This window comes from Lepisosteus platostomus, chromosome 22 (genome assembly GCF_059453375.1).
Source record: "Lepisosteus platostomus isolate fLepPlt1 chromosome 22, fLepPlt1.hap1, whole genome shotgun sequence".
In the NCBI taxonomy this organism is placed as follows: Eukaryota; Metazoa; Chordata; class Actinopteri; order Semionotiformes; family Lepisosteidae; genus Lepisosteus; species Lepisosteus platostomus.
Window position 1 is genome coordinate 2,632,421 of NC_142632.1, and position 12,694 is coordinate 2,645,114.

At 44.0% G+C, this 12,694-nt stretch overlaps 3 non-coding genes across 3 annotated transcripts; all 3 read left to right on the forward strand.

Annotated features, from left to right (window-relative positions):
• Window positions 1-8,596: 8,596 nt before the first annotated feature.
• trnas-gcu (transfer RNA serine (anticodon GCU)) lies at window positions 8,597-8,678 on the forward strand. Its single transcript has one exon. It is a non-coding gene; the product is annotated as a tRNA-Ser (tRNA).
• Window positions 8,679-9,641: 963 nt separating this feature from the next.
• Window positions 9,642-9,723, forward strand: trnas-uga (transfer RNA serine (anticodon UGA)). The gene has a single exon. It is a non-coding gene; the product is annotated as a tRNA-Ser (tRNA).
• Window positions 9,724-11,112: 1,389 nt separating this feature from the next.
• On the forward strand, window positions 11,113-11,194 carry trnas-cga (transfer RNA serine (anticodon CGA)). The gene has a single exon. It is a non-coding gene; the product is annotated as a tRNA-Ser (tRNA).
• Window positions 11,195-12,694: the final 1,500 nt, after the last annotated feature.

Below are 12,694 nucleotides of genomic sequence, written 5' to 3' on the forward strand. Positions count from 1 at the left end.
TTTGCACATCTGTGAAAGGTAAACTCTTGAGCAAACTCTGAACCAGCTCTAAGGAAACTAATCCGATTAGACGTTACTTTGACTCATCCTTTAAGGGACCCTTGATAATTGGAGAAATCAATGATTTCGAATGAATTCTGTATGCGTCAAAAGACAGCTATACACAGAAAACATGCAGGACACTGCTCATGATGTTTCCCGAGCCGAAACACAGTGCGTTTTTCCAAGCCATCTGACAAAGCCCGCCCACTGAAAACTGCAGCAGATCGTGTAAAGACGTTCAACTTTGTAACTACTGCACGCACAGGAAGCAGAATAAATTCCTCTTTTCAAACTGTCAAAGGTTTGCTTTGCGAACGCTGCAGGACATCGCAAAATCTCTTTTGAACGGGGACAAACGATTTCTTATGGGGCGCAGTAAGTACAGACGTTTAAAAAGCTCCACTCATGCCGACGATGCAGCATGAAGAAGCGCAACCTAACGTTTGACAGACAAAAGCCGGGCGCCGCTACGAGCAATATGAAATCAAACTGACAGCACACGGCGTTTCGCGCTGACTCAAAAGTGATCTCGACAGACGCTGTTCTCTGCATAACACTGAAAGAGCTAAAGAGCGTTTCTGTTGAGACGTAACCCAGTGGGCAAAAGACGTATAATATACGTCTATTAAACGCATACCTTAGACGTCTAAATGTGGTCTGCAATTCGTCTAGAATGAAATTCTAATATACGTCTATTGTTATACGTCAATTATACGTCTATGATTAGATGTTCATTATACGTAAATGGTTGGAGTTCTATTATACGGATAAATTTAGAGGACTATTATACATATATGGTAGGAGTTCCGTATAACTTTAGAGGACTATTCTACGTATATGGTTGGAGGTCTATTATACGGATAACTTTAGAGGTCTATTATACGTATATGGGTAGAGGTCTATTATACGGATAACTTTAGAGGTCTATTATATGTATATGGTTAGAGGTCTATTATACGGATAACTTTAGAGGTCTATTATACGTATATGGGTAGAGGTCTATTATACATCAAAGTTAGGTTTTACAGGTGTAGAAACTAGTAAATCAACCCAATGATTTGGTTTAGAAATTTATTCTGAAAATACACATTCACACCTGAAAAATATGTATTTCAAATTATACATTGTATACAATCAATCAACAATCAACATATGGGCAATAATCATAAAAAACACAACTAGTCTTAAACTTCAGCTACAAATTCTGGTAATATGGCAATATACAGTATAGTAACGGCAAACACAAACTAATTACATTAACACACTAACTCAAAACCACATTTTGATTCAAATATACATTTTAAAATGTACAACTTCTATATTTCCAAGAAAAAAAATATTACAATGGAAGTTAAGACGATTTTTGTCCACTATTTGCAAACCCTGTGTAATTGTCCTAACAGTTAGAACCAAAAACCTAGTATTTTCAGTGTCCAGATCTCCTGGCCCCCTGCCTTGCATATGCATTCTTCAAGTAACACATTGCGTGCTCCTTTATTTCTTTTTCTGCTGATTTAGGGCGGGACTTCAGCACCGCAGCTAGGAGAAAATTATATAATATTACTTCCCAAATTAATGATGATTAATATCTTCTTTAGTATAATCTAAAAAATGAACGGTTTACTAAGCTCAAAGCTGAAATAAATGTATAAAATTTGGCTTGCATCATAGAAGTTGAGCAATAAAGTCTGTCCTAATTAAAGAGTACCCAAAGTTTGAAAGTACAACATAGAATAAGAATAGAGAAACGGCAAAACGATTTAGTGTCATCTTCCCCATTCACACCATTCCCCATTTCGAATGAATTCTGTATGCGTTAAAAGACAGCTATACACAGAAAACATGCAGGACACTGCTCACGATGTTTGCCGAGCCGAAACACAGTGCGTTTTTCCAAGCCATTTGACAACGCCCGCCCACTGAAAACTGCAGCAGATCGTGTAAAGACGTTCAACTTTGTAACTACTGCACGCACAGGAAGCAGAATAAATTCCTCTTTTCAAACTGTCAAAGGTTTGCTTTGCGAACGCTGCAGGACATCGCACAACCTCTTTTGAACGGGGACAAACGATTTCTTATGGGGCGCAGTAAGTACAGACGTTTAAAAAGCTCCACTATTTTTATGTGCCATTTTTTGCTTATTCACTTACTATTTTAATCAAAATAATATTAAGAAAGATCTGTATGTATTCAGATAGTATTATTATTGTTCATACTTACTCGTCAAAAGAGGATTGCTGAGATATTTGCGGATATACTTCTACGTTTGAAAAACGTGTCCAAAATGGTGACCAACGAATACTAGCAATGCATTGTGGTATATAACCGGAAAATATGCTGGGTTCGATATTTTCTCAACGTATGCGTTTATTAATGTTGTCGATATTATGGTTGAAATTTAACATTGATAATACATCGCGGCTATGTGCCCCCTGCTATGAGCTGATGTGCAATTTTAACGCATGCAGTTAGTAAGGATCGGTCACTGTTGTATGGTATTATATACAGTATAATGACATTATGGAATAGGATGGGGACAGGCCTGGCATCACGGGGGGAGGGAGGAATGTCGCCCCTTCAGTTTTGGGCAAAAAGATGTACCTAACTTACCTAGGAGTATACGGCACTCTGCACAGTGTACGAAGTAATTTTCGCAGTAATTAATTTATTATATTTACTATATTTATTATACACGTGTAAATTAATTACTGCGAAAATAATTTACTTCGTACACTGTGCAGAGTGCCGTATACTCCTAGTTGCGGCACACACGATACATACAGTAAAAAGCCTCAGGCACTGTGTTAGATGTGTTTTCGACGTTATATATGCGTTTATTAATGTCGTCGATTTTACGGTTGCAATTCGACTTTGATTATACGTCGAGGCGACGTATATATACGTATAGCCGTATTTTCGCCGTGAATATACGTATATTCGACGAATCAGTGCCCACTGGGTAAACTCTTCAGCAAACTCTGAACCAGCTCTAAGGAAACTAATCCGATTAGACGTTACTTTGACTCATCTTTTTACGCTAGGGTTAGGGTTAGCATTCCCACGCTACTTAGACACTTTGTTTACGCTCAGTGCTTGATTTTGGGAACTTCAGGACGAGTGGGAATTTTCTCCTATCTGTCAATTCTGTTTTGTTTTGGAGACTCTTGGCTGCCTATGTTGTACAGTGCAGCGTGAAGGAAACATTTTCCAAAACTGTGTCAGCTCAAAAGTTGTAAGAAAACCTCTCCAGCTGCTTTAACTCTCTTCATTTTTGTCATTTAATGTGACACTCGATGTATAACTGGAGCCTCACATATGCAAATGGTGAGGCTCCAGTTCGACACCCAGTTCAATACCACTTTACAGTAAATGACAAAAGCATGGCAGACTGTGCCGGACCGGCAGATTACTTCCGCTTATTTTTACCATATTAAACAATGGAAATCCAACCACTTGCATTTGTGACACTTGATTTTGGCTGCACCTAAGACACTCTTAAATCTTCAAACACATTTCTCTTCTCCCGCAACACTCTTGTCTGTCGGCGCTATGTGGCAGCGTTGCATGACAACCCATCTCACCACGGAAAGGAACCTAACAGCTTTGGTAAGAGAGGAGAAAAGGACCTGGCCCGTACGCGGCTCAAACCCGCAACCTTGGCGTTACTAGCACCACCATCTAACCAACTGAGCTAACCGACCTCACAACAGTGGTCCTCTCTGTGCTGCAAAAAATCAAGCTCAGGGAATTTCTTTTGTCCTTTGAATAGAAAGCCGTGTAATTCAGTGTACGGGCTTTCTCGTGCAGTTTCATAGTTCTTGTAACCCAAATCCTACACTGGCCTGAAGTGCCCCCCCATTTCACAGCATTTTTCAGCTGATTTAAAATGTACCTAAAGGAGAAGCATTATTGAAGACCATCAATTACCAAGAGCTTTTGTCAAAGGTTTTGGTGGTCATTTTTAATGACCACAGAGCACTATGACCTCGGTTTTACATCTCATCCAAAAGACAGCGCCCTTTTTCCAACACAGCTTCTCCGTCACTATATTGGGACATTGGGACCCGTACAGACCTCAGAGTGAGCGCCCATTAACACCACTTCCAGCTGGAAGCTTTGTTTTTCCCTGTAGCTCACCCTCATCCTGGTACTGACCTGGCTCACACCTGCTTAGCTTCAGTGGGGTTTCAGTTGCGAGTTGCAAAAGTTGGGATACAAGTGTAGCGGCAATGCTTGTTAATAAGACAGAATTAAGCGTTGGTATGCTGTCCTAAATGAAGCCCCATCTCACCCCCCATCTCTGTGGTGCAGCCACAGAGAAAGTATTCATGCAGACTGATTTAAGTTGTTTTCTTTTGATAGGGAACAGCTCCCAGACAGGGATGCACTTAGCTAAGCCTGGCTATCATGATCAATGGTCATCCATTGGCGCCTATCTGTCTAGGGAGTGCTGAATGGACATCTGGACTGCATTCTTAAGTGTCAAGAGTAAGTGACTTATATCTCACCTTGACCAACCAATCAGGGACTGGCAGGGCGTGGTAATACCACGTGGGTCTCCAATGCCCGCCAAACTCTCAACCAATCAGCACACATCTGTGTCTTGGTCAAAAAGGGAGCGCAAGCTCAGATCGGGGCTCTCCTTGGCCATTTTCGCGCATCCTCAGAGACAATCACGTGACAACTGCTGTTGTCTGCATAGGGACTTGGACTTTGTTCTAAGCGCGAGGCCAAGCATCCCGTACGTACTCAGAATTCTACTAACGTGAATGCTCCGTTTGATCAACGGCAGCCTACAGTTGGACCCTCGTCGACAACCTGAATAGCTTATTCAGAAGCAGCGCTGGACCGGGAACGAACCAGTTTCTTCCCAGGCAAAAGAGTGACTTGTGAGGACTCGCGGTCACACTCTGTGCATAGAGACTTTCTACTAGCCAGCCGGACTGCTGGTAGATCCCCTCGGAGCAACGACTGCCCTGCGCGCCGCAGTCAGATTCCTCCGCCCGTCCTACTCCGAGCTGCACCTTGACTGGTTGGCTGGTAGCCAGAGGACGCCGACACAACGCCCATTGGACAACCGCTGGAACAGAGGCTGCAACAGAGCTTGTCAGCTGGTTTGGTGTTCGTGCCGGGAAATTCCAAATCCATACACAGTGGATAAGTTAACCCCATGTTCTACATTGCGTCTCGAGAATTCAATTGTACCTCAACACAAGTTGTTATCAATTTAATTCATGAGTAATGTATTTACTTCCGAGTTTAGAGTAACAATGGGTAATAACACTGATTAGCGATTTGGTAACCGAACGATATATATTGACATATATTCTCTGTTGTGTATCTCTTTGTGTTTGCATCTCTTCGAGATTATATATCTTGTATATTGATAACCCTCACAGTAAGGTCTGCCGCTCGTATCCAGGCAGACTAGTATATGTTTGGTGCACAATTTATATTAATAAATGTATCTCGTGTATTGAACCCGTGTGTGTGCGTTGTTAGTTGTTCTGGCGATTGATTTTCTAAAAGCCCCAACGAACAACCTCGTGATTACTGCTACAATTAATAAGTGTCTCAGTAAACCCATCAAACCACTACATTTAATGGCGTCCCTGGGTGGGCGAGTTTAGAATGAAATGAGACTCAATCGCACAGAATAACTGATGTTGCTGTGAGTTCAAGTTCAGCACAGCACCGTGGCTTTTATACGCGAATACCGGGTGTGCTGATAACTGCGTAAAGAAATCCCCCTGTTTTCTAGCGTTTAGTGTAACGTGTGCTGATTGGAAATCCATCTGCTCGGGTGTTTAGATTCCATACTGTATTTTGGTAAAAGGAAAAAAAGTAATACTCTTAAAGTTTCTCTGACGTAATGACAATGGCTGCTAAAATGTCTGAAGTGGAGTCGCTTATAAGTACTATTTCTAGCGACGACAATCCTGGTTACTGGAGCGGTATCGAAAAGTTGAACTTTGATGATATTGAGAAGCTGCAAGTAGATTTAGTAGCTAAGGTAGCGAACCAGCTTAACACAGGAGGGTCTGTGAACGCAGTTCAGGTCCTATCTAGTTTCGCCTTAAATCTAGCTAAACAGCTGGAACTGTCTTTGTCCGAGCTGACAAAGTTTCAAACGCTTCAGGGAAAGCTAGAAAGATATAAGGCGGAGCGAGTTGAGTTGTTGGATATAATCAGAGAAAAGAGAGTGAAAAGTGAGGAAAGTGAAGACAGACTCAGGGAAGTTTTAGGTAAATTAGATGACCTGTCTGCTAGAGAAACTGCGGCTGAGGTAGCTAGGAGAGACCTAGAAGCGAGCTTGAAAGAAAAAGAAAAAGAAATTGAGAGTTTAAATGAGCTCAGCCAGGAAAGGCAAAAGGAGTTAGATGCTGCCGTACTGGAAGCAAAACAGGCTAGATCCCACTTACATGCCAGCCCACCTAGCAGCCCGGAGCGCTCACCCAGGAGGTTTCTCCCGGCCAGGGTCTGTGGTCGGATCGGCATGGGGGAGATCGCCGAGTCCTGCGCGAGACGCAAGGGCGATTCAATTCAGGCATAGACCCCCTGCTCCTGATCACGGCCGTCTCCCTGCCCACGGAGAAACTGTAAAAATTAACCTCCACTCCCTGAGGCAGTTAGCCAAAGATGTAGAAAGGTTTGACCCGACAGTGTCAGGGAATAATGTGGAGACCTACATTGATGAGCTGAGATATACTTTGCAGTTTATGCCCGAAGCGTCCGAACAGGAAAAGGCTATGTTAGTAAGGAAAACTACCAGCCGAGCGGTCCACGAGTGGATGTCTAGACAAGGACCTGAGGTCTGTAATAGCTTTGAGGAGCTGTGTCAGGCAATGATCGGAGAATTTTCGGCTTTTATAGATCCCATATCTGCCGTGGCCACAGCGCACCATATTAAGCACGAAAAAGCTGAAGCCCCTCGCGACTATTACCCCTATTATATAATATTTTACTATTATATAACTTGTAAAATATTACCCCCGGTCCATTCTCTTCCAAAAGTGAGAAACACCTGTTTTCTACATTTTGTCTGTTTTAAAACCATATCTCTTTAAACCAAACCAAGAGTTTGTCTTTTGCACTGATATTCTGATTCATTTCAATTTCAAAGAAAAAAAAAAACATTATCTTCCAAAGCATCATAAAATTGTCCATTCTTCCAGACTCTACTTCTCTCTTGTAGTAGTACAGCAGACCTTTCCAGGTGAGCAGATCACAGAGTCCGAAATATGCTTCCTCCATCAAGCAAAGTACCTGAACATGACTCGGTCTTCATAAAAGCGCCCCTGTAATAAAGAAATTAAATCCAAAATCAAGAGGGCAGTTGCCTACTGAAGTTCAAGAAGTCATCAATTTTAACCTAGCAACACATTAAAGGCTGCATCTATACAAGTACGATTCTAGAAATGCTCACCAGATTACGTTTTAAGAAAGAACTGCGCCTCAGGTTCCGCCTAGATCTTAACTCGGATGGCAGGATTCAGAGTCCGGAGTGCGGACTGATGGCGCACGGAGGGTCCACATACTGTGGATCCCTCAGTTTTCTTCCGCGTGTTTAAACCGCCAGCGTGTGGCTCTCCTGTCCCCGTGACCTCATTGCTCTGCTCTCGCCTCTGTGCAGCCGAGCCCGACTCATGGTAAAGTGGAAAAAAATATGCCCTCAACGTGGGATTTACTCTGGATCGAGGATAGATGTCACCTTTTTATCGTTGAACAGGATGTATGTGATGTGGCGACTAGGTTCAATTTTGTATCCTTTTAAAAGATTAAGGACTGGGGTGAGCGGGATTTATCACCCTTTCAGCTAAGAACCCGACGTGAGCACCGTTTAAGCTGCATAGACTCGGTCGTTTAACTCTTCTCCATTAGCAGGGTTAAGGTTAAAGAAAAAAAACATTGCTGACTTCTTTTTTTTTTGCCAGCCGCGAGCGCTGATTAGCGAGGTTTGTATTTCATGTTTTGCAAGTTGCATCCATTTTAAGAAAAACAAGTCGTTCAAGACAGGAAATGAATACTTGCATTTAATTAAGTCTAGGCGTATGCGGTTGTCCATAATGACCAGTTCTGTTCGAGAACACAGCACAAAAAAAGGCACCGCTGGGATTCGGACCCAGGATTTCTTGTTTACTAGACAGGCGCTTTAACCAACTAAGCCACGGCGCCCCGGGAGTACTGTTTTTTTGCAGCCACTTGGACACACCACTCAGACACATCTGCATTCGGTGTGTGCTCCGCCTGCTCGCTGAGCAAGTTGCCACCTTTACATACAATAGCAACATCAACACCAAGAGAAAGGATGACAAATGGCTTTTATCTGGAACTTTTCATGTCCAAGGAGCTCAATGTGCTTTCTGTGTACAACAGGGCCACTGAACTCCACACTGGCCACTGAACCACAGCAGTGGCTTGCTGGCTTGACATCTCCCAAGGAAAATGTTGAAATCGCATGTGGAACAGGAAAAGGACCCTCGAGTACGAGGGAAAAAAAAGAAAAAGATCATCTGGAGCGTGCCAACCCGTGTCTGGACAGCCCAGTTTCATTGACGAGGTGGCCGAGTGGTTAAGGCGATGGACTGCTAATCCATTGTGCTCTGCACGCATGGGTTCGAATCCCATCCTCGGCGCTCTCTATGTCTGACACGTGTGCCTGTTAGATGTTGGCCCTCCTTCTGTTTGCTCCAGTACTAGAGCTGTACATTTTCTAGCGGTGGCTGAACATGGTATAGTAGGCTAACGTCGGTATCGAGCAGTGGCAGTAACAGTATTTACGTGCCGCTGCTGCCAAGTGGCTCTGGGTTGAGACCGCATTTTCACTTACTTGCAGCACAAACGGAGAAAGCGATTTTTGACAGTCTCTCGAGAGACTGCGCTAGGTGTTTAGGGATAGACTTTGTCAGTTCCCCCTGGGATGATGGCCTCTCAAATAGTTTGTGATTCCTCTAGACGTTTATACAGTAGAAGCCTGCTTCGTGGCTTAAATCCAAGCTAAGGAAACGAGTTAGATGTCTGATGCAGAACTGCACTGTATGTGTGAGGAAAGCTGCCCCCTTCTGTTCCATGTCGACCGAACAGAGGACTGTAAAGGATACGACCAAGAAACTTTAGGATGCTGGTTGGAATCCAGCTCCAAAGAAGCCCCTTTGGGTGTTATGTCATGAAAAAGTAAGAACAGAGAATCTCCCTTTGATCAAAAGCGCAACAGAACTGTTTTCCGTGGAGCAGGTTTCAGACCCGTAGACCTGTTTTATTTGTATGGCGTTCGTAAGCGCGCAAAACAAGGACAATTCCTGCGTCTAACACGAATGTAAATGCTTTTGAAAGTGCAGTGTGGTGCAGCTTGTAAAATCCTTGTCCACATTTGTGGTTTGTTGATGTTTTTTTTCTGTCTGCCAAAGTTGCATTTTGACATCCGGACGGTGAGACTTTATCATTTGAACGTGAAGCCAGCCTTAAACCCTCTGAGGCGTGTCTGTCTGCCGGCATGTATCTTGTGAAAGGTATTTTTTTTTTAACGGAGAGCGACTTTAAAAAGGTTTCCGCAGACACCTCGCACTCCGGAGGAGGAATGCGGCGGCGGCGAGCTCACTGTAGTTGTGGCCGAGTAGTTAAGGCGATGGACTTGAAATCCATTGAGGACTCCCCGCTCAGGTTCGAATCCTGCTGACTACGGTGTCTGCTGCACGTCGCCTTGTGCCTGTGTGGCAAAGGCGAAGTGCCGCTTCTCCTTTCCTGGTACTATAAAAATGCTACATCGCTTGGTCCTGCTTCCATGGAAAGCAGTTCTTCAGGTAATTCTACTCTCTTACCAAAGCTGTTAGGTTCCTTTCCGTGGTGAGATGGGTTGTCATGCAACGCTTCCACATAGTGCCGACAGACAAGTGTGTTGCGGGAGAAGAGAAAAGTGTTAGAAGATTTAAGAGTTTCTTAGGTGGAGCCAAAATCAAGTGTCACAAATGCAAGTGGGAAGATTTCCAATGTTTAATATGGTCAAAATAAGCGGAAGTTATCTGCTGGTCCGGCACAGTTTGCCATGCTTTTGTCATATACTGTAAAGTGGTGTCGAACTGGGTGTCGAACTGGAGCCGCACCATTTGCATATGTGAGGCTCCAGTTATACATCGAGTGTCACATTAAATGACAAAAATGAAGAGAGTTGTAGCAGCTGGAGAGGTTTTCTTACAACTCTTGAGCTGACACAGTTTTGGAAAATGTTTCCTTCACGCTGCACTGTACAACATAGGCAGCCAAGAGTCTCCAAAACAAAACAGAATGGACAGATAGGAGAAAATTCCCACTCGTCCTGAAGTTCCCAAAATCCAGCACTGAGCGTAAACAAAGTGTCTAAGTAGCGTGGTAATGCTAACCCTAACCCTAGCTGGAGTTTGAGCAATCCAGCACTGAGCGTAAAAAGATGAGTCAAAGTTACGTCTAATCGGATTAGTTTCCTTAGAGCTGGTTCAGAGTTTGCTCAAGAGTTTACCTTTCACAGATGCGCAAAGAAGAATGTTGGGGGTGCACGCTTCAAGGCGCCTTACAGCTGTAGGGAGTGATTCGAGACGATTCGTGGCGTGTGCTCGTTCCCATGTACCGTACGCCCCGGGGTGCAGTGCTAGGATGACGTACAATACCACTTGGGCACGTAACGGCGTTATGTGCAGGGTTTTCGTTTGTTCGTTTTGTTTTGCTCTGCTTTGCTTTGTTTTGCTTTCCATCGCGTTGGTAAGAGCGTAAATAAAAATGCGATTCCTGCGTCTACCACTAATGTAAGAGCTATTTCAAGTGCGACGTGGTGCGGCTTTTCAAATGCTTGTGGGCATTTCTCTGTTGTTGATTCTTTTTTTGTGTGTAACAAAGTGGCATTTTCATGTCCGGACGGGGAGACTTTATCATTCCGACATGAAGCCAGCCTTAAACCCTCTGAGGCGTGTCTGTCTGCCGGCACGTATTTTGTCAAAGGTATTATTTTTTTTTAACGGAGAGCGACTTTGAAAAGGTTTCCGCAGCCACGTCGCACTCCGTGTTAGATTAAAGGAGGAATGCGGTGATGGTGAACTCGCTGTAGTCGTGGCCGAGTGGTTAAGGCGATGGACTCGAAATCCGTTGGGGACTCCCCATGCAGGTTCAAATCTTGCCGACTACGGCGTCTGCCGCACGTCTCCTTGTGCCTGCGCGGCAAAGGTGAAGTGCCGCTTCTCCTTCCCTGGTACTATAAAAACACTAAATAGCTTGGCCCCGCTGCCATGGAAATGAGTTCTTCAGATAACCACACATCTTGCGTTCGCACCTCTGGTGTTCTACTTATGCCTTTGAAAACCTAATGAATAAAACTGAAAGAACCGACACAATATGTAGGTGCTCGTAAAGCATGCATTAAAGAACTGTTAACAGCAAGGGTTTCAGTGGGTTAACTGAGGAGAAGGCGTGATCGCTAATTGTTGACTTTTTATTTGGTGTTAGAAACACTCTTACTGTGCATGACGTGCAACAAATTTAGCCACAGAAATTGCATCACGCTTTCATGTATGCTATTGCAGACACCAACGTTGCCTAGATAGAAAACCGAAATAGCCGTGGGTTTGCTTGCTGGTCTGAAGGATCTCTCTTCGAATCTCTATCATTTGTCAATGGAAGTAAAAGGTGCTGCAATCTGATACGTTCAGAATCAAACCCGCAGCTGTTGTTCGACTTTATTTCTTGACTAATTACAACTGAGTGTCGCATGAGCAGTTACGTAAACTTGTCTGATATATTTGAACACAAATGCCGTTCTTCAATTAAAACTAACAGTACATTGTCAGGGACATTCAGTTCTATACAAACAAGAGACAGACAAGAGAACATTTAGTATATAATAGACAGAAAGAGGTTCGAATCCTGCCGACTACGTTGTCCACCTCCTGTCGTTGTGTTTCGGCGCAAGCAAAGAAGCGCCCCTGTTCGGTGTTCCTGGTGGTTTTAAAATGCCAAATTGCTTGTACCCGCTCCCTTGCAAATAAGTTCTTCAGCGTCCGCGAATGGCATTTTACAGCTGGAAGCAGATGTCGACGCTTTTTGCACAGAGCACCAAAAAAGCGTCTTTTTTGAAGGCCCGGGTTCTGAGCATTGGTGGTTCAGTGGTAGAATTCTCGCCTGCCACGCGGGAGGCTCGGCTTTGATTCCCCGCCAATGCAGTGGCTTTTGCAGCTAGCTGCTCCATCACTTGCATCCCCTTGCAACTCGCAACTGAAAACCCACTGAAGCTAAGCAGGTGTGAGCCAGGTCAGTACCCGGATGAGGGTGAGCTACAGGGAAAAACAAAGCTTCCAGCTGGAAGCGGTGTTAATGGTGCCGGTGGTGGGGCGCTCACCCTGAGGTCTGTGCGGGTCCCAATGCCCCAGCATAGTGACGGAGACACTGTGTTGTAAAAGGGCGCTGTCTTTTGGATGAGATGTAAAACCGAGGTCACATCGCTCTGTGGTCATTAAAAATGACCACCAAAACCTTTGACAAAAGCTCTTGGTAATTGATCGTCTTCAATAATGCTTCTCCTTTAGGTACATTTTAAATCAGCTGAAAAATTCTGTGAAATGGGGGGCACTTCAGGCCAGTGTAGGATTTGGGTTACAAGAACCATGAAACTGCATGAGAAAGCCCGTACACT